This window comes from Narcine bancroftii, chromosome 3 (genome assembly GCF_036971445.1).
Source record: "Narcine bancroftii isolate sNarBan1 chromosome 3, sNarBan1.hap1, whole genome shotgun sequence".
Classification (NCBI taxonomy): Eukaryota; Metazoa; Chordata; class Chondrichthyes; order Torpediniformes; family Narcinidae; genus Narcine; species Narcine bancroftii.
The window spans coordinates 188,956,192-188,975,953 of NC_091471.1; the positions used below are offsets into that span (position 1 = coordinate 188,956,192).

The following is a 19,762-nucleotide window of genomic DNA, read 5'->3' on the forward strand; positions in this document are numbered from 1 at the left end:
CCAGTACTGTCTTTCTTCACAATAATGTTCCAAACAGTTATTTTTTGTAATCTTAAGGTTTGGGCGATGTCTCTTACTGTTTTATTCTTATTTGTCAGCCTCATAATAGGTTCTTTGACTTTCATTAACACAACTCTGGTCCTCATGTCGAAAAATGGCAACTACATACTCCAAAGGTGAACAGAATCTGAGAAGCAAGCCAAACTCTCATATTCCTGCACCAATGAAGCAATTAAACATACCTGAGTACTCACAAATGACTGTGAAGCCACAAGCCCCAAACATTATGATGGCCTGAAAAGAGAGAACTGTGCTTAAAAAGTGCTGTCATTTCTACGAGGTCAAAAAAAGTGTATACAAATAACCTTGAATAAGATCTGGAATGTGCACTTTAATTAAATGTGAATTGTTTGATTACAACTTTAAAACTGTGGAGCCTGGGGGCAAATGAAGGAAAAAAAAGCGTCTTTGTCCCAAACATTAAGAGGGCACTGTATATCACCTTTTCTCTCTCCTTAGTTCCATCCATATCCAATTACAGTAGAAGCCAGAAATCTAGATGGCAGAAATCCGGACTACCCGAAAATCCAAACTTTTCGTAAACTCTCAAACATTTTAAATTTAGCGGCCTTTTGTGTGCATGTATAAGTGTCACAGATGCACAGCGGCAACAAGTGACTATTTTATTTTATTTTTTTAAATTGTTCATTATGATAAATGAAGCATGCTGCATTGAATAAACCAACAACATTTATCTGTTCATCTTTTCTTTATTCCTCCTTAAATTTCAATTTTAAAACCCAAGAATCCAGAAAGTCTGAAAATCTGGACTGACCCAATCCCCGAGCTGTCTGGGATTTTCAGACTTCTACTCTAACACCTTTTGACTGTTGGTCTGCACTCCTCCCTTGCCCATTCTTCCCTCCCCACCCTTTTAATTCAGTCATCTGAATTACTCATACCCTGAAGAAGGGTTGGGCCCAAAACATCAGTTACATATCTTGACTTCCAATGGATGCTGCGAGACCTGCTGAGTTCCTCTAGCATTTCTGCAATATTATACTACACTAGAGTTAAGTTTCAAGAAAACAGTATACTATAAAAATATAGTTACCTAATTCTATCTTAAATATAAGACTTTGAAAGAATATGGTGCATTGATCAAGAAAGGAAAGCCATTGTGGATTCACAACAATTAAGGCTCATGCCATGATCGAATGGTTCACTGGGGATTCTCCAACAAGGTGAGCCAGAAATCTGTTGTAGCAGTAAAGGCAGCCTGACTGCACGTGGCTGAGAAAATCAACTTAATTATTCCCAAAGTCCTAGAACGCAGTCCGTGTAAAAGGATCGGAATGGAAATGAGTGACTCATTCCCATTCCAAAATTTTACCTGTGGCACGCCAGATCTTTTTTGGGACCTCCTGAAGTCTAAACTGAACTCAGGCAGTCCGCAACGATAGTCTAATGAATACGACACAATGATGATGTGTGATGACGGCTTCAGCTCACGACATGGCAACACGGGAGATCTAAATGTGAATCAGGGAGACACTTACTTACCAGCAACAGTCAGCCACTATGTCAAGTCATTGGAGTGATGCAATGCATTAACAGAATCTGTGGATCAAGAGCAATTTTTCTCTTCTGCTTGGAGGCTTTTTTGGTCATAGGTGAATGACACCACTGACAACGTCGCTGCAGAGACGTTGTGCATCACTTTAAAATTATACATCACAGTGACCCATGCCCAGCCTATGTAAATACCACACCTACTGTACTTTCTCTAAACACGCAGTGATATCCATAAACAGGTCATTCTGTGTGAACGGCCACTCCATGATGGTTTAATAGAGAAAGCTCTGTAATGAATTACTTAAGGCAGGAAAGAAAAACATGTTTGCCACATCCAGAATGTACTGTATATAAATGCCCTCTCTTCCCACCCTCTTCACTTTGCAGGGCTGCTCCACCACATAACCTCTCACACCCAATGGCCTCGCAAGAATCTCACATTTTTATTTGAAGCACTTACTAATTTTCTCATCTCATAATCCACCTTTGCCCATCCGCCTCTTACCTCATAGTTTGTTGAGTAATTGCTCAGAATGAAAATGTGAAAAGTGGATTGGTTCTGGATCAAACACAAAACAGGGATGGAAAGGGCACATTCAGACAACAGTTATCTGCTTTTGGTGAAATGAATGTAACTGAAGAATCGCTTTTTGAGACTTTCAGTCACTTTGCATAATTAATGGAACATTTTTTAGAAATAAATATTACATGTAAATATTGATTAGATATTAATTAATTATACAGCTTTTATATAATGCAGTCCAGAATGAGCCTCATGTCAAATATACATTATCATATATAATCCTCAAAAAAAGTGAAAAATCCTTGAGAATTTCACCTCATATTTAAATAGAGCAATCTCTTCTAATAGTAGAAAAAAAGAACAAAAGAGAAAAGAAAAAAAAGGAAGAAAAAAACCCATACTGATCTACTCCGTCACACGAAACATGGTCACCAGCAAATAAATTCTAAAAACTTGAGTATTGGCTCTTGGACATTGGATAGAAAACCCCCAGAGCACTGCTACCTAAGTAATCACATTACGATCATGGTCCATGAATGGCCCCGTATCTTGTTAAAATCAACCTTGATCCCTTTAACATTGTATCTAATTTTCTCCAAACTCAAGCAAGACATTACATCCTGTAACTATTGCATAAGAGTTGGTGCGACACTGTCCTTCCATCTTATCAAAATTGCTCGTCTGGCCATCAGTGAGATAAAAGCTACCATTCATTTTTTAGTTGAATTCAAGGAAAAGCTCTCTTCTAGAGAATAACCAAACAAAGCAATAAAAGGCACGGTTCAAATTTAATCTGATCAATCTGATTAAAGTTTTAAAGAATTGTTCCCAATATTCTTGTAGTTCTGGACACGCCCAGAACATATGAATCAGAGGCCTCAAAAATTTTACATTTGTCACAGTGGATCCACATCAGGATGAAAATGATATAATCCAACTTTGGACATGTGTATTCTATGTACAAATTTAAATTAAATTAAACAATGTCATGCACAGAATTAAGTTATACTAATCTGATCAAGTGTGTTATCCCAGTCTTCATCTGAAATTGATGTATTCAAATCTCATTCACATTGACACACTTTTATAATGTAGATAGTGCAAGAGAGACCTGAAGGTGAGATTGGATAAAATTGTAACCTATAATGATGTTGGTTGAAGGATCTACTGATGAAGAGGAATTTGAAAACTGCAATGTTTGACATCATAGCAGAAATTGTTAACAGAGTAATGAATGTTCTTTTCATGAACCCAATCAACATTTTCATAATATAGATGAATGTTTCAAATGGAGAAAGTGGCTGAGGTTTACTTATTTTAATTGTAAAAATTATACACTTGACAAAGAATACCAATTACTGAAAAAATTGGCAAAGCTGTGAAAAGAATTTTGAGAAGTGGATAAAATAATTGATTAGTGGAGCATTCAATAAATGATAAATAGGATCACTGGAGTCTCCCTTCCCACCATCGACGTGATCTACCGGGATTGTTGTCTGAAGAGGATGCCCAAAATCACTGATGACCCTTTGCACCTTGCCTACAGCATCTTTCAATTGCTCCCGTCAGGGAAGAGATACAGAAGTATCACAGCCAGCACCAACAGGCTGAGGAACAGCTTTTTCCCATGGGCATTGAAAATGCTGAATGACCAAAGGAACTGCTCACACTAACTATCTGAGACTCTCATATGTACAAAACAATATATATTTATTGTTTAGATGAAACACTTGTCCTGCGCATGTATTGATCTGGAAATTGTGGAAGCACTAGTTGACTTTTTCCAAAGTTCTTTAGATTCCGGGGAAGTGCCTGCAGACTGGAGAGTGGCTGATGTTGTACCATTTTTTAAGAAGGGAGGGAGAGAGAATACGGGAAATTATAGACCGGTCAGCCTGACGTCGGTGGTATTGGAATCCACCGTTAAAGGAGAAATAGCAGAACATGTAGGAAGGAATAATAGTATCGGTGCTCGTCAACATGGGTTCCTTATAGGAAAATCTTGTTTGACTAATCTCCTGGAATTTTTCAAGGACGTAACAAGGAGGGTGGACTCGGGAGAGCCAGTGGGTATGGTGTACTTGGACTTACAGAAAGCCTTCGATAAAGTCCCACACAGGAAGCTAGTTTGCAAAATCAAGGAGCATGGTATCGGGGTAAGGGTGCTGTCATGGATAGATAATTGGTTGAGAAATAGGAAACAAAAGGTTGGGATAAACGGGTCATTTTCTGGATGGCAGGATGTGACAAGTGGGGTCCCGCAGGGGTTGGTGTTAAGCCCTCAGTTGTTTATCATTTATGTAAATGATTTGGATGAGGGGATAAATAACTACATATCCAAATTCGCGGATGACATTAAACTGGGTGGGAGTGTAATGAGCGAGGGGGTTGTCAGGAAATTGCAATGGGACTTGGATAGTTTAGGGGAGTGGGCTAAAAGATGGCAGATGAAGTTTAATGTGAGTAAATGCGAGGTTGTCCAATTTGGAGGCAGAAACCAGAGAGCAGAATGTTATTTAAATGATGTTAAGCTGGGGAGTGGGGTAATGCAAAGGCATCTGGGCCTACTTGTTCACCAGTCATTGAAAACTAGCATGCAGATTCAGCAAGCGGAGAAGAAGACGAATGGTATTTGGCTTTCATAAAGAGGGGATTGGAGTATAGGAGTAGAGAAGCCCTCCTGCAGTTGTACAGGGCCATGGTGAGACCTCACCTGGAGTATTGTGTCCTGTTCTGGTCCCCATATTTAAGAAAGGACATACTTGCTAGAGAGGGAGTGCAGCGCAGGTTTACAAGGTTAGTTCCCGGGATGGGAGGATTGTTATATGCAGATAGGTTAGAAAGACTTGGACTATATGCGATGAAGTTTAGAAGGATGAGGGGAGACATGATTGAGGTATTTAGGATGAACAAAGGGCTTGACAGGGTGAAATCTGAGCACATGTTCCCAATGATGGGTGAGACCAGGACTAGAGGGCATAGTTTAAGTATACAGGGAAGGCCATTTAAGACAGAAATTAGGAGAATTTTTTTTACCCAGAGAGGTGTGGGTCTGTGGAATGCATTGCCTCAGAGGGTAGTGCGGGCAGATTCATTAGATAAATTTAAGAGAGAGTTGGATAAGGCTCTTATGGGTAGGGGAGTTAAGGGTTATGGGGATAAGGCTGGGATTAGTTATTGAAAGGGAAAGATCAGCCATGATCTGATAAATGGCGGTGCTGTCTCAAAGGGCCAATTGGACTACTCTAGCACCTATTGTCTATTGTTTGTCTGTATGTGTTTTACGTCTGGTTGTGGCTCAGATCATCACACACATGGCCCTCCTCACTATCAACCCTATAACTCCAGCTGGCTTGGAAAAGCAGTCAACATATTGAAAGACTCATCTCACCCATACCACACCCTCTTCTGTCAGGAATAAAATCAATGGGAATGAGATCACACACCATCAAGGACAACTTTTTTCCCGCCATTATCAGACTTCTGAATGAACCTCAAAATAATATTATGCTGCAGTTGCTCTGTGTCAACTGATTTCTCTCTGTAACTTTGCACTTCTGTACTGTATCTTACTTGTACTATGTATGAGATGACTAGCTGGTCTGCTCACAAAACTACCTCTATCACTGCATCTTGGAACATGGCATAATAAGCTTGAACATTTCTGAATCTATTCAAACCCTCACCTAACTAGTAATAATCTCAAACAAATGAAACTGCCAAAAAAATGCTCCAGGATTTCCTTTACATAATCTCTAGACTGCAGTGCCACTCTCCTAGTTACAATTCAATTCAAGACAATTCCTCACCATACTTCAATAATATACCCTTATTCTTATTAGAACTTCCAACTCATTGCAATGAATGCCAGCAATTAGCTAGTATTAAAAAGGGAAAATCTATTTTAAAAAATCAATATATCTTAATTTTATATTTCTTTGGCTTGGCTTCGCGGACGAAGATTTATGGAGGGGGTAAAAAGTCCACGTCAGCTGCAGGCTCGTTTGTGGCTGACAAGTCCAATGCGGGACAGGCAGACACGATTGCAGCGGTTGCAGGGGAAAATTGGTTGGTTGGGGTTGGGTGTTGGGTTTTTCCTCCTTTGCCTTTTGTCAGTGAGGTGGGCTCTGCGGTCTTCTTCAAAGGAGGTTGCTGCCCGCCAAACTGTGAGGCGCCAAGATGCATGGTTTGAGGCGATATCAGCCCACTGGCGGTGGTCAATGTGGCAGGCACCAAGAGATTTCTTTAGGCAGTCCTTGTACCTTTTCTTTGGTGCACCTCTGTCACGGTGGCCAGTGGAGAGCTCGCCATATAACACGATCTTGGGAAGGCGATGGTCCTCTATTCTGGAGACGTGACCCATCCAGCGCAGCTGGATCTTCAGCAGCGTGGACTCGATGCTGTCGACCTCTGCCATCTCGAGTACTTCGACGTTAGGGATGTAAGCGCTCCAATGGATGTTGAGGATGGAGCGCAGACAACGCTGGTGGAAGCGTTCTAGGAGCCGTAGGTGGTGCCGGTAGAGGACCCATGATTCGGAGCCGAACAGGAGTGTGGGTATGACAACGGCTCTGTATACGCTTATCTTTGTGAGGTTTTTCAGTTGGTTGTTTTTCCAGACTCTTTTGTGTAGTCTTCCAAAGGCGCTATTTGCCTTGGCGAGTCTGTTGTCTATCTCGTTGTCGATCCTTGCATCTGATGAAATGGTGCAGCCGAGATAGGTAAACTGGTTGACCGTTTTGAGTTTTGTGTGCCCGATGGAGATGTGGGGGGGCTGGTAGTCATGGTGGGGAGCTGGCTGATGGAGGACCTCAGTTTTCTTCAGGCTGACTTCCAGGCCAAACATTTTGGCAGTTTCCGCAAAGCAGGACGTCAAGCGCTGAAGAGCTGGCTCTGAATGGGCAACTAAAGCGGCATCGTCTGCAAAGAGTAGTTCACGGACAAGTTTCTCTTGTGTCTTGGTGTGAGCTTGCAGGCGCCTCAGATTGAAGAGACTGCCATCCGTGCGGTACCAGATGTAAACAGCGTCTTCATTGTTGTGGTCTTTCATGGCTTGGTTCAGCATCATGCTGAAGAAGATTGAAAAGAGGGTTGGTGCGAGAACACAGCCTTGCTTCACGCCATTGTTAATGGAGAAGGGTTCAGAGAGCTCATTGCTGTATCTGACCCGACCTTGTTGGTTTTCGTGCAGTTGGATAATCATGTTGAGGAACTTTGGGGGACATCCGATGCGCTCTAGTATTTGCCAAAGCCCTTTCCTGCTCACGGTGTCGAAGGCTTTGGTGAGGTCAACAAAGGTGATGTAGAGTCCTTTGTTTTGTTCTCTGCACTTTTCTTGGAGCTGTCTGAGGGCAAAGACCATGTCAGTAGTTCCTCTGTTTGCGCGAAAGCCGCACTGTGATTCTGGGAGAATATTCTCGGCGACACTAGGTATTATTCTATTTAGTAGAATCCTAGCGAAGGTTTTGCCTGCAATGGAGAGCAACGTGATTTCCCTGTAGTTTGAGCAGTCTGATTTCTCGCCTTTGTTTTTGTACAGGGTGATGAAGGTGGCATCACGAAGATCCTGAGGCAGTTTACCTTGGTCCCAACAAAGCTTGAAAAACTCATGCAGTTTGGCATGCAGAGTTTTGCCGCCAGCCTTCCAGACTTCTGGGGGGATTCCATCCATACCTGCTGCTTTGCCACTTTTCAGTTGTTCGATTGCCTTAATTTTATATAAGCTTATGTTAAATAAACTATAATTTTGATACAAATCTATATATATTATCAAGTCATTAAGAGGAATATAAATTTATCATCTGTTGTGAAGTTAATTAAATATGCTTATTTAAGCGAATAGTCTCCTTTGATCTCACACACTGTGAAGTCTAGATTTTGTTCTTTCATAATTTTAGGTCTAATTACCAGTGCTGTTCACATTAATCTTCTGACATCAGGGTTCTGGACTTCTGGCCAAATGGAGTTCAAATGGATCTTGGCAGGGGGCCTCCATATTGAGAAATGATGGATAACATGGCTAATTCATTATCCACTCTAATTTCATCAATCGATTCACAAGATTTAGTGGAACATCCATTGGTATTCAGCTAACTTGTATCAGAAGGCTGGAAAAATGAACTCTTGAATACTTTCATTGGCATTTTTGGATATGTGCTGAAAATGCATATGCATATAATTCCACTTAATGTGCTTTATATATGATCACAATGTTCATCTATAACTGAAATTAGTGATTATACTGGGACATAAAGGTCTATTACATTACCATATAAACAGTTCACTTCTGGACAAGTCTATTGATAAGATACAGGCTGATGATGTTAAGTCCATTAGACTTAATTTTCGTGATTCTGAATTGGAAGTTTGTCTAATTCCAGTCCTCCAGAATAAAAGCATCATGCAAACCTTACACAATTAAGATTACGCTGGAAGCTCACTAAATTACCTGATGTCAGGAACTGAAAGTGCCTCATGCTATAGGTTGAATCATTTTCAAGGTTGCACATAGTTACATAACCTTGAATTTATGGTCACATAGATGTGTATGCCATGCATAATTATTTTTAATTTAATCTTGTATCAACAAATTTCATTTGAATTTCTTGGCACTTTTACCATTTTCCTATTATGCAGTCAGTTTTTTAAAAAACCTTTATGTTTTAAAATCACTCTAATGAATGTCATAAATCTCAATCACTCATAAACATTCTCAAGTAAATCACAAAAAATTACAGACTTATTTGGAGGGTCAATGCTAAGGTGCAGGCTCTTGCTGGATTCTATCTTCTCTTCACAGAATTAAGTTGAATTCAAAACTATAATGAACTAATACAACAATGAATGCATGAGTGTAGGAAAATGTGTATGAGAAAAACGTCTCAGGAAATTTGCAGAATGTTGTTTCCTTATTGTGGTGTTATGTAATTACACCACTAGGTCACCAGGGGTTATCCTGGTGACCTTGTATATAAAGCAGTCCAAAGCTACAGTCTAGCCTTCCAGGTTTGTCTTGCAGAGAGACAAGACCTCTTAGTGTACATATTAGTTTATTAAAGCTGTCTTATACTCGCATTGCTGGTGTGGTTATTGTCAGTACACTTATAATACACAAAAGTGCTGGAGCAGCTCACGCAGCATCCATAGAAAGCTGGTGTTTTGGGCCTGTGGTGGAACACGATAATGCAGACGGGGACCTCACTGGACTGTTCAGGCTGGCTCGCCTCTGACTTGGCAACTCCTCCCCACAGTTTCCCAATAAAGGCTGAAAGCCCTAGTCTCCTCCATTAATTCCTGCCTTGGATCTAGGCCAGAAGCATGTAGCTGTATGTTGGAGTTCTCAGGACATTAAACCCTTTGACTGTGTGCTTTGTGTCTGCGTGTGGTTATTGATCATGCTACAGGGCCTGAATCCTTCTTTGCACTTGACTGTCTTTACTGTTGAGTTTCACCAGCATTTTTCTGTACTGCACTAGATCCCAGCATCTGCCAATTTTCTGGTTTATCTCCATGCTTCCTTGTAAGGTATTTCTGTTCAAGTTGAGCAATTCAGGCTTGCTAGGGTTGTGATAGTTAAGCCCTGTCAAGATACAAGAAGTACAACCAAACCACAAAGTACAACACAGAGAATTTATTAAGAGTCACGCCAGCGGGAATGAGGAGTAAATAGGGTTGGGTAGACAAGGTCACCTCCCTAATACTGCTGAACCTCCCTAATACTGCTGAACCTCATTCAAAGTACAAGGTTACAGAGTACAATATTTAAGGCATTTTTATTTTTGATTAGGTAACTATTTCCTTGAGAGTATTGTTACAGGCTGAGGTGTTACAGTCCAGTCAGTATTTGCTCATTTCTAATGGCAGGAAAATGGTTATCATCAATTGGCTTTTTATATGTACACGATATAATTAAAAGATATGAATTTGTGATATGCATGATGAAAGTAGTTTAAAAGGTCCTTTAAGACAGTGCAGAACCGTTAGCCTGGCACTTTGCACGTGTAAATAGTTGCTTCCCCAGCAATCTTAACATTCATTATCTTGAACAAGTTTAGCTGAATTCTAATATGAAACAAATCCTCAGTACCCATCGGTGCCATTGGTCACTTTGCAGGCTTTTGACTTTTCTGTATTCTGCTTGACAAGCTTGTAGTGCCATCAGCTGTTTTTGATGGACCATTTATAAATGGCTGCGTTTAACAGCTCGTTATGTGTAATGGAAGGTAATAGTGCTATTGTGTACAGAGGACCAGGAGATGGCTTTATGGAAGAAGTGATAATGAATTGTTGTTAGTTGCAGCTAACCTGTCTATTGTGGGGATTTCTTGACGAATGCCTATTTCTTAGCACAGTCACAGCAATTGTTTAAATGTCTTCTCTATCTTTACTTTATACAGTTATAATAATTGTTTCAAAGTATCCAACATATTAACTCTATTACACTTGTACAGCACATTTATTTCATGACATTATCAACCAATCTCTTTTTTTTCTCTTTGGCTTGGCTTCGCGGACGAAGATTTATGGAGGGGGTAAAAAGTCCACGTCAGCTGCAGGCTCGTTTCTGGCTGACAAGTCCGATGCGGGACAGGCAGACACGATTGCAGCGGTTGCAAGGGAAAATTGGTTGGTTGGGGTTGGGTGTTGGGTTTTTCCTCCTTTGCCTTTTGTTCGTGAGGTGGGCTCTGCGGTCTTCTTCAAAGGAGGTTGCTGCCCGCCAAACTGTGAGGCGCCAAGATGCACGGTTTGAGGCGTTATCAGCCCACTGGCGGTGGTCAATGTGGCAGGCACCAAGAGATTTCTTTAGGCAGTCCTTGTACCTTTTCTTTGGTGCACCTCTGTCACGGTGGCCAGTGGAGAGCTCGCCATATAACAGGATCTTGGGAAGGCGATGGTCCTCCATTCTGGAGACGTGACCCATCCAGCGCAGCTGGATCTTCAGCAGCGTGGACTCGATGCTGTCGACCTCTGCCATCACGAGTACTTCGACGTTAGGGGTGTAAGCGCTCCAATGGATGTTGAGGATGGAGCGGAGACAACGCTGGTGGAAGCGTTCTAGGAGCCGTAGGTGGTGCCGGTAGATGACCCATGATTCGGAGCCGAACAGGAGTGTGGGTATGACAACGGCTCTGTATACGCTTATCTTTGTGAGGTTTTTCAGTTGGTTGTTTTTCCAGACTCTTTTGTGTAGTCTTCCAAAGGCGCTATTTGCCTTGGCGAGTCTGTTGTCTATCTCATTGTCGATCCTTGCATCTGATGAAATGGTGCAGCCGAGATAGGTAAACTGGTTGACCGTTTTGAGTTTTGTGTGCCCGATGGAGATGTGGGGGGGCTGGTAGTCATGGTGGGGAGCTGGCTGATCCATCGGTCCTCCATCAGCCAGCTCCCCACCATGACTACCAGCCCCCCCACATCTCCATCGGGCACACAAAACTCAAAACGGTCAACCAATACCAAAGGGTAAATACTAAGGTTCAGAAAAATATTAACATGGTGTCTGTGTGTTTTTATTCTTTGGTTTGGCTTCGCGGACGAAGATTTATGGAGGGGGTAAAAGTCCACGTCAGCTGCAGGCTCGTTTGTGGCTGACAAGTCCGATGCGGGACAGGCAGACACGATTGCAGCGGCTGCAGGGGAAAATTGGTTGGTTGGGGTTGGGTGTTGGGTGTTTCCTCCTTTGCTTTTTGTCAGTGAGGTGGGCTCTGCGGTCTTCTTCAAAGGAGGTTGCTGCCCGCCAAACTGTGAGGCGCCAAGATGCACGGTTTGAGGCGATATCAGCCCACTGGCGGTGGTCAATGTGGCAGGCACCAAGAGATTTCTTTAGGCAGTCCTTGTACCTTTTCTTTGGTGCACCTCTGTCACGGTGGCCAGTGGAGAGCTCCCCATATAACACGATCTTGGGAAGGCGATGGTCCTCCATTCTGGAGACGTGACCCACCCAACGCAGCTGGATCTTCAGCAGCGTGGACTCGATGCTGTCGACCTCTGCCATCTCGAGTACTTCGACGTTAGGGATGAAAGCGCTCCAATGGATGTTAAGGATGGAGCGGAGACAACGCTGGTGGAAGTGTTCTAGGAGCCGTAGGTGATGCCGGTAGAGGACCCATGATTCGGAGCCGAACAGGAGTGTGGGTATGACAACGGCTCTGTATACGCTTATCTTTGTGAGGTTTTTCAGTTGGTTGTTTTTCCAGACTCTTTTGTGTAGTCTTCCAAAGGCGCTATTTGCCTTGGCGAGTCTGTTGTCTATCTCATTGTCAATCCTTGCATCTGATGAAATGGTACAGCCGAGATAGGTAAACTGGTTGACCGTTTTGAGTTTTGTGTGCCCGATGGAGATGTGGGGGGGCTGGTAGTCATGGTGGGGTGCTGGTTGATAGAGGACCTCAGTTTTCTTCAGGCTGACTTCCAGGCCAAACATTTTGGCAGTTTCCGCAAAGCAGGACGTCAAGCGCTGAAGAGCTGGCTCTGAATGGGTGATATATACACATAATCTATATATCACTCAGGTCACTCGTCTGAGTGCTACTGGTATCATGTAACTCAGTACCACCTATTGCATGGTTGTGTAGTTGGTGACTAAACTGGAAACCCCTGTGCCCACAACTCCTCCCTCACATCAGTCTGGGGCCCCAAACAGGCCATTCAACTGAAGCAACACTCGTTTGTGTATCAGTAGGACTGATTTACTGCATCCAGTGCTTCCTTTGTGGCCTTCTCTACATTGGAGAGACTAGGGTCCACCCAGCAGTCAATCATTTCAGTTCTGTGTCACATTCCCACATTCAAATGCCTTGTGTACTATTCCAACAAGACCACCTGAAAATTGGAGGAACAACACCTTATTTTCCATCTGGACACTCTCTAGCCACATAGCATTAACTGGCTTTTCTGGTTTCTGCCAACCTGGTGCCTTTTTCCCCCTCCCCCTTTCCAGTTCTCCTCCCTCCCTTCCTCCAGCCATCCCTCCTCCCCTTGAATCTGCTGTCCCCTCCCTCCCTTCTCCACCTATCACATCCTGCCTTGTGACCACTCTCCTCCTCCACTCTTTTGTTCAGACACCTACCGAGATTTTCCCACACCTTGATGAAGGCCTCCAGCTGAAATGTTAGTTGCTATATAAAGGACATTGCTCGACCTGCTGAATTTCTCCAGCTTTGTGTCTTTTTACTGAAAGAATAATCCTTGCACAGTATCAGTTTGAGATCTGACAGCGGTGGGAGGTGGTAGAAATTGTATTAGTACTGAACTAATGAAAGTGGTCAAAGTGTCGCAGGACATGGTTTTGGTGTTTCATAGATAATGAATGCAGGCTCCGATGGCTAATTGTACATGCAAGATTCCTGTTTGAATCCTAGAGGGGGAGAATACACTTTAGCACACTTATACATCGCCTCTCATAATGCTTATCCCATCTAATATTAGGCAATTGTTTCCCCTAGGTACATCTTCCTCTTTTGTGGAAATAGTCATGAAGTATCCATCAGAAGCTTGCTCACATCGCCAGAAATAACCAAACACAGGTTACTTTTCAGTTACTACTTTTTCCTCCTCATCTTCATGCACTTAGAAATATCTTTGAATTTTCTTTGATTTTACCGGCCATAAGGACAGAACAATGGTGCAATCAGTAGAGCTGCTGGCTCAACTCCAGAGACCTGGGCTCATTCCTGACCAAGTATAGAGATTGCACATTCTCTTTCTAAGTGTATGGGTTTTCTCCAGCTTCTTCAGTCCCCCTTCACACCCTAAAACCGTGCAGCTGGTGGGTTAGTTGGTACTCTTTCTTTGGCTTGGCTTCGCGGATGAAGATTTATGGAGGGGGTAAAAGTCCACGTCAGCTGCAGGCTCGTTTGTGGCTGACAAGTCCGATGCGGGACAGGCAGGCACAGTTGCAGCGGCTGCAGGGGAAAATTGGTTGGTTGGGGTTGGGTGTTTGGTTTTTCCTCCTTTGCCTTTTGTCAGTGAGGTGGGCTCTGCGGTCTTCTTCAAAGGAGGTTGCTGCCCGCCAAACTGTGAGGCGCTAAGATGCTCGGTTTGAGGCGATATCAGCCCACTGGCTACTAAATCTGTGGTTAATGGCAATGAAGGGAGAATCAAATGGGTTAGGGGATTATTAGTATTAAAATGAGTACTCAATAGCTAATTCTCATGCAAAATCTCTCATTTTTTTAACCAACTTTAATACTTTTTATATTCTTCAATACTTTCTTATTCTCCTTTCATGTTTACTCCTACACTCTCAATACTATTCTGATCTTTATGTGGTATTGTCTGTAGGTTCTTCCCATGTCAGTGTGGGTTTCCTACGGGTGCTCCGGTTTCCTCCCACCCTTCAAAAATATACCAGGAGTTGTAGGTCAATTAGGTATAATTTGGTGGCACGGGCTAGTGGGCCAAAAGGGTCTGTTACTTTGCTGTATGTCTCAATGTAAATTTTAAAATGTGTTAATCTGGGGAGTCTACAATAGAGATACCACTTTTCTTCTTTGTAATACCATAGTTGGAATAATTCTGAATAATTTTTTTCAAAGCGCTTCTATTGCTTTGAGAACTGGATAGACAAAAGCTTGGCAAGGAAAAGAAGCTTTAGGTACCATGTTTTTTTTTCTGAATCACAATGTGGTGATATGCTATTAATTACACCACTAGGTCACCAGGGGCCACCACCTGACAACCTTGTATATAAAGCCGACTGGAGCTAGGCTCCTCCATTCTGACCTAGGCTTGCACAGAGGCAAGGCCTAGCTGTATATATTAGTCTATTAAAATTAGCTTTTAACTTGCACTCTGTCTCGTGTGGTTGATGTTAGTCACGATACAATTTAATATACTAATATATAACCAGGATGGAAACTACTTCTGTCCTTGCCCACGCTCCCAACTCCACCAAAACTCGATCTAAGGACCTGTAAACGGATGAATCCCACGCACGTGCAACCGAGTACGGACTAGACGGAGAGCTGCATGACCAAAATCACGGTGGAGAGAGGGACTCACCCAGTGACCATGGACTACGAGGGGCGCAGAAGAATCCTGGAGCAGGTAAAGAGCGGCCAAGAGCCCCGCCTGTTAGTTAATTCGTCGGAACTGGGACCAGCCATGCAACCCCCTGGATTCCTGCCTTATAATCAAGGATCGCGACAAGCATGGGTAGAAGGCGTATGGCAAGTCACCTACCTGATCACAATCTACCACCAGGACTGCATTGATGGGTTGCTACCCATGAGAAACCCCCCCGATGCGCCCCCCCCCACCCCCAGCCACTGAATCAGAGACTTAGGTTCAGCCAAGTGCTGGGGCCACACAGGCTGGAACTGGACCCCAGAATCCCCGGAGCAAGCTATCCATAAAAAAGCCACTTGGAGGCTAAGTGAGCTCTTTGATGCATTCAAGGAATTTACAACGAAGTCCAGATGAGTTTTAAAATGGTTTATTAATTAGCACAAAAGGACTCATAACATCCACGGTAATGTTCTTAAACTTGGTAAAGATCAATGTCTAATATGTAACGATCAATCTCCTTAGTAACGTTCAACAGAAAATATTGGAGCCTCACTCACCCACCATCTATTTTGCCACTACATTCAACATGGGCTAACTAACTGGTCCAATCGCATGTGCCAACCCCTAGTCCATTGCGTATGTGCACTGGAAGATACTGAATTTGTGCAGCCTCCGGACTCCTCCGACGCTCGCAGCCGAACCAACAACAGTAAACAGTAATGCAATTTCCCTGCCAGAGGGCCTTGCACAACATGGATGTGGGGGCGGGACTGGGACACATTCCTTGCACAATGACATAAGTTGTCAGACACCATCGACATGGTCAGCAAGGTCACAAAATACTCAAATGCAAGGCAAAGAGCTTCCTCCCAGTGTGAAAATTATTTGTCAAGTTGACATTGATGCAGCATATGTTAATTTACGTTTTTTAAATGAATCCTTACAGTACTACTTTATGTAATGAAAGTAATCAACTTGTTTGAAATTGATGTTCATTAGGATGATTCCATATGGCACCACATTGAGACGTTTAGTCCTTGTTAATCAAACCTCAATCTGTTGATGCCAAAGTGACCTGGCACAGTTTAGATGGTCATTTGAAAGAAAAATCTTTTAGCCTGCTGTTATTAGTTCAAATATCCATTGTCTATTCTGTGACAATTTCTGTGCTGCGTATATTGTGACTAACATCAACCACACAAGGCAGAGTGCAAGTTAAAGGCTAGTTTTAATAGACTAATATATACAGCTAGGATAGCAGTCACGACAAGGATTGTGGGTGGGAGGAGTGGTGGTAGTGAACAGAACACTGGGATGATGGGTCACTGAGGCAGAAAATGCAAAGAACATAAGAAATAAGAGCAAACGTTGGCCATCCAGCCCATTGAGCTTGCTCTGCCATTCTGATGTAGGCTAATTTCCACCAATCTGCCTTTTCCCCATATCCCTTATCCAACCTTGTCTTAAATATATTCACTGAGGTAGCCTGTACTGCTTCAATGGGCAGGAAATTCCACAGATGAGAGTTCCTCCTCATCTCTGCCCTAAATCAACTACCCACAGTCTCAACCCTTGGAGAAGGAATCAGTGATCAGGTCTACAAACAGAAAGTATCAGAACATTAAAAAATGATAATTTCTAATCAGAATTTGCTGACCTGAGAAGTTAGTGCTTTCATTTCTGTTGAGTATTTTCTGAATTTTTTTGATTTGAAAACATCTACATTCTTTTACTATCATTTTGTTGAAAGTATATTCAGTGTATAATCAAGTATAAAAGATTTTCACAAATTTGACGTGTAAATTGTAACACTAATATGTTCAGTTCATATTATTGCCAGGATAATGTAAGATTTATGTAAATTGTTACTTCCTTAAAATGGATCCGAACATGTACATTCATCCACAGAAGTTAATGTTCCTCCTTCTGCAAATGATGGTGAATCAGTGAAAGAGCTGTACAGGGCCATCTGTGAAGCCCAGACATCTTCAACCTGATGGCTATTTGATTGTTGTTGGTGACTTCAATCACATCAACCTCAAAACAGTCCTGCTGAAGTTCCCACAACATGTCAACTTTGCAACCAGAGGACTGAATTATCTCAGATCCAGTCTACACAAAAAACTCTCATACATACAAGGTTGTCTCCCTTCCACCTCCCGCGGCCCACTTTAAATACTCAAACCACAGATCCATTCTGTAAATCCCTGCTTATAAACCTCTGCTAATAACAAGTCAAACCAGTTCACAGAGAGAACAGGATCTGGCCAGAGGATGCCAGGACAGTGTTGCAGGGCTACTTCAAAATCATGGACTGGTTTCTATTCGGGGAGATGGCCACGTATCATCATCACATCAACATGGGCGGCATAGCTGGCGTAGCGGTTAGCACAATGCTGTTGCAGTCCCAGCAGCCAGGACTGTGATTTGAATCCCATGCTCTCTGTAAGGAGTTTGTACATTCTCCCCATGTCTGTGTTGGTTTCCTTTGGGTGCTCCGGTTTCCTCCCATCCTTTATAACGTACTGGAAGTTATGGGCCAATTGGGTGTAATGGGTGACAGGGGCTTGTGGGCCAAAAGGGCCCCTGTTTCTGTGCTGTATGTCTAAATTTTAAAAAAAAAGTTGAGTATTCTAGCTACATAGGCAAGTGCATGGTGGTCAAATGCTACACAGTCAGGGCAAATCAAAAACAATAGGTATTCATGGAGCTCATGATGCTGCTTTCAGGTCAGAAGACAAAACGGCATTAATATCAGTGAGGGCTGAATTGTCCTGTGCAATCAGGAAGCCAACGTGTAGCTACCCATTGAAACTACATATGGCTGTGTGACACCATCAACAAAGGCTCATGTAGCAGGGTATTCAAACCACAACTGTATGTACGTCAACCTTGTGAGTTAGCAACAATGATGCCGCCCTTCCTGACAGGTTGAATATATTCCACGCACTGTTCAATGGGAAAAGAAAGGTGTACCAAACAAAGCCTCACCTTCCCCCAAAGAAGAGGTGAGGAAGATCCTTTCCAGGGTGAACCCAAACAAAGCAGCAGGTCCAGATTACATAACTATTCGGATGCTGAAGGTCTGTGTGGCCTAGCTGACAGAGGTCATAATGGACATAAGCAACATCTTACTGCAGCAGTACACTGCCCCTGCAGGTTTCAAGGCAGCCACTATAACACTGGAGACTAAGAGAGCAATCCTAACCAGACTAACTTAACTCCAGCCAGTGGCACTGTGATTTAAGATCATGAAATATCAGATTTGAAGTTAATATACAGGGTCATTAAAACAGCTGAGAGGATCGCTGAGATCACCCTTTCCTCGACTGACAATATTTACTGGGAGCCCTAAAAAGGGCTCAAAGAATTATCGAAGACCTTTTCAATCCAGCACACGATATCTTTAACCCACTACCATCAAGAAAGAGGTACAGGGCTGCTGGGAGGGCAATAGCTTCTTCCCACAGGCTGTGAGATTGATGAACAATACTCCGTATTGATAGACCCTGACTTATGATGTTCCAACATAATATTTCAAATTTATGATGGTCAGAATCTGTACTTTTGATTTCAAGTTCCGATGTTTCCCCACACTTGCGATATGTGACACAGTGACACTTTTCCCAGCTGCCTGCACATCTGAGCTCCCTGCACATCTGAGCTCCCGACCGCAGGTCCTCTCCCTGGCTGCCCATGCATCCAAGTTTTCAGTGTTTAAGTAAAGTTTAATTTTTTTTTAAATTAGTGTGCATTTCTGTAAAATTATTTCCAGTTTAAATTGTGTGGTATAAAATGTTTTCAGCACTTAAATTAAATTAAATTTTAAAAAATGGTAGCGGGCGCTACAGTTTCAACATATGATGATTTATGATTCAAGCATTAAGGTTATAAGGCCAAAATTACATTTAAATATTTATCAAATTGAATGTGTTAATTGCTTTAGCAGGTTTCTAGGAAATGTATAGCAATATCATGGAAGTCAGAAATAGATTTAGGCATGGAAAGGTGGCATGCAGAACTTCGCAGTTGTATAACATTAGAGGAAATGACTTATAATCTGCAAAATAAATATCATTAAAAAAAATATGGAGCTCAGATTTACAAAATTTTGCTTTGTACGTATGATTAACTCTCTGAAGCCCTAACTTCTTGATAACCTCCAAAAGATTTTTCTGTATAAATGTGCTCTTCATGTTTCTGCTCCTCTCCATTGATCCACTGAGTTTGTAACCCCTTGTGGGACAGGGACCACCACCTTCGGCACAGACCTGTGGTTGTAGTGTTTTAGTTTAAAAACACCTTGACTCATCTTTTTCTTTGGCTTGGCTTCGCGGACGAAGATTTATGGAGGGGGTAAAAAGTCCACGTCAGCTGCAGGCTCGTTTGTGGCTGACCAGTCCGATGCGGGACAGGCAGACACGATTGCAGCGGTTGCAAGGGAAAATTGGTTGGTTGGGGTTGGGTGTTGGGTTTTTCCTCCTTTGCCTTTTGTCAGTGAGGTGGGCTCTGCGGTCTTCTTCAAAGGAGGCTGCTGCCCGCCAAACTGTGAGGCGCCAAGATGCACGGTTTGAGGCGTTATCAGCCCACTGGCGGTGGTCAATGTGGCAGGCACCAAGAGATTTCTTTAGGCAGTCCTTGTACCTTTTCTTTGGTGCA

General features: G+C 42.7%; 1 protein-coding gene across 2 annotated transcripts in view; it reads right to left on the reverse strand.

Annotated features, from left to right (window-relative positions):
• spock3 (SPARC (osteonectin), cwcv and kazal like domains proteoglycan 3) overlaps positions 1 to 19,762 on the reverse strand; it is a 493,731-nt gene that overhangs the window by 67,708 nt on the left and 406,261 nt on the right. The gene's annotated exons all lie outside the window — the stretch shown is intronic.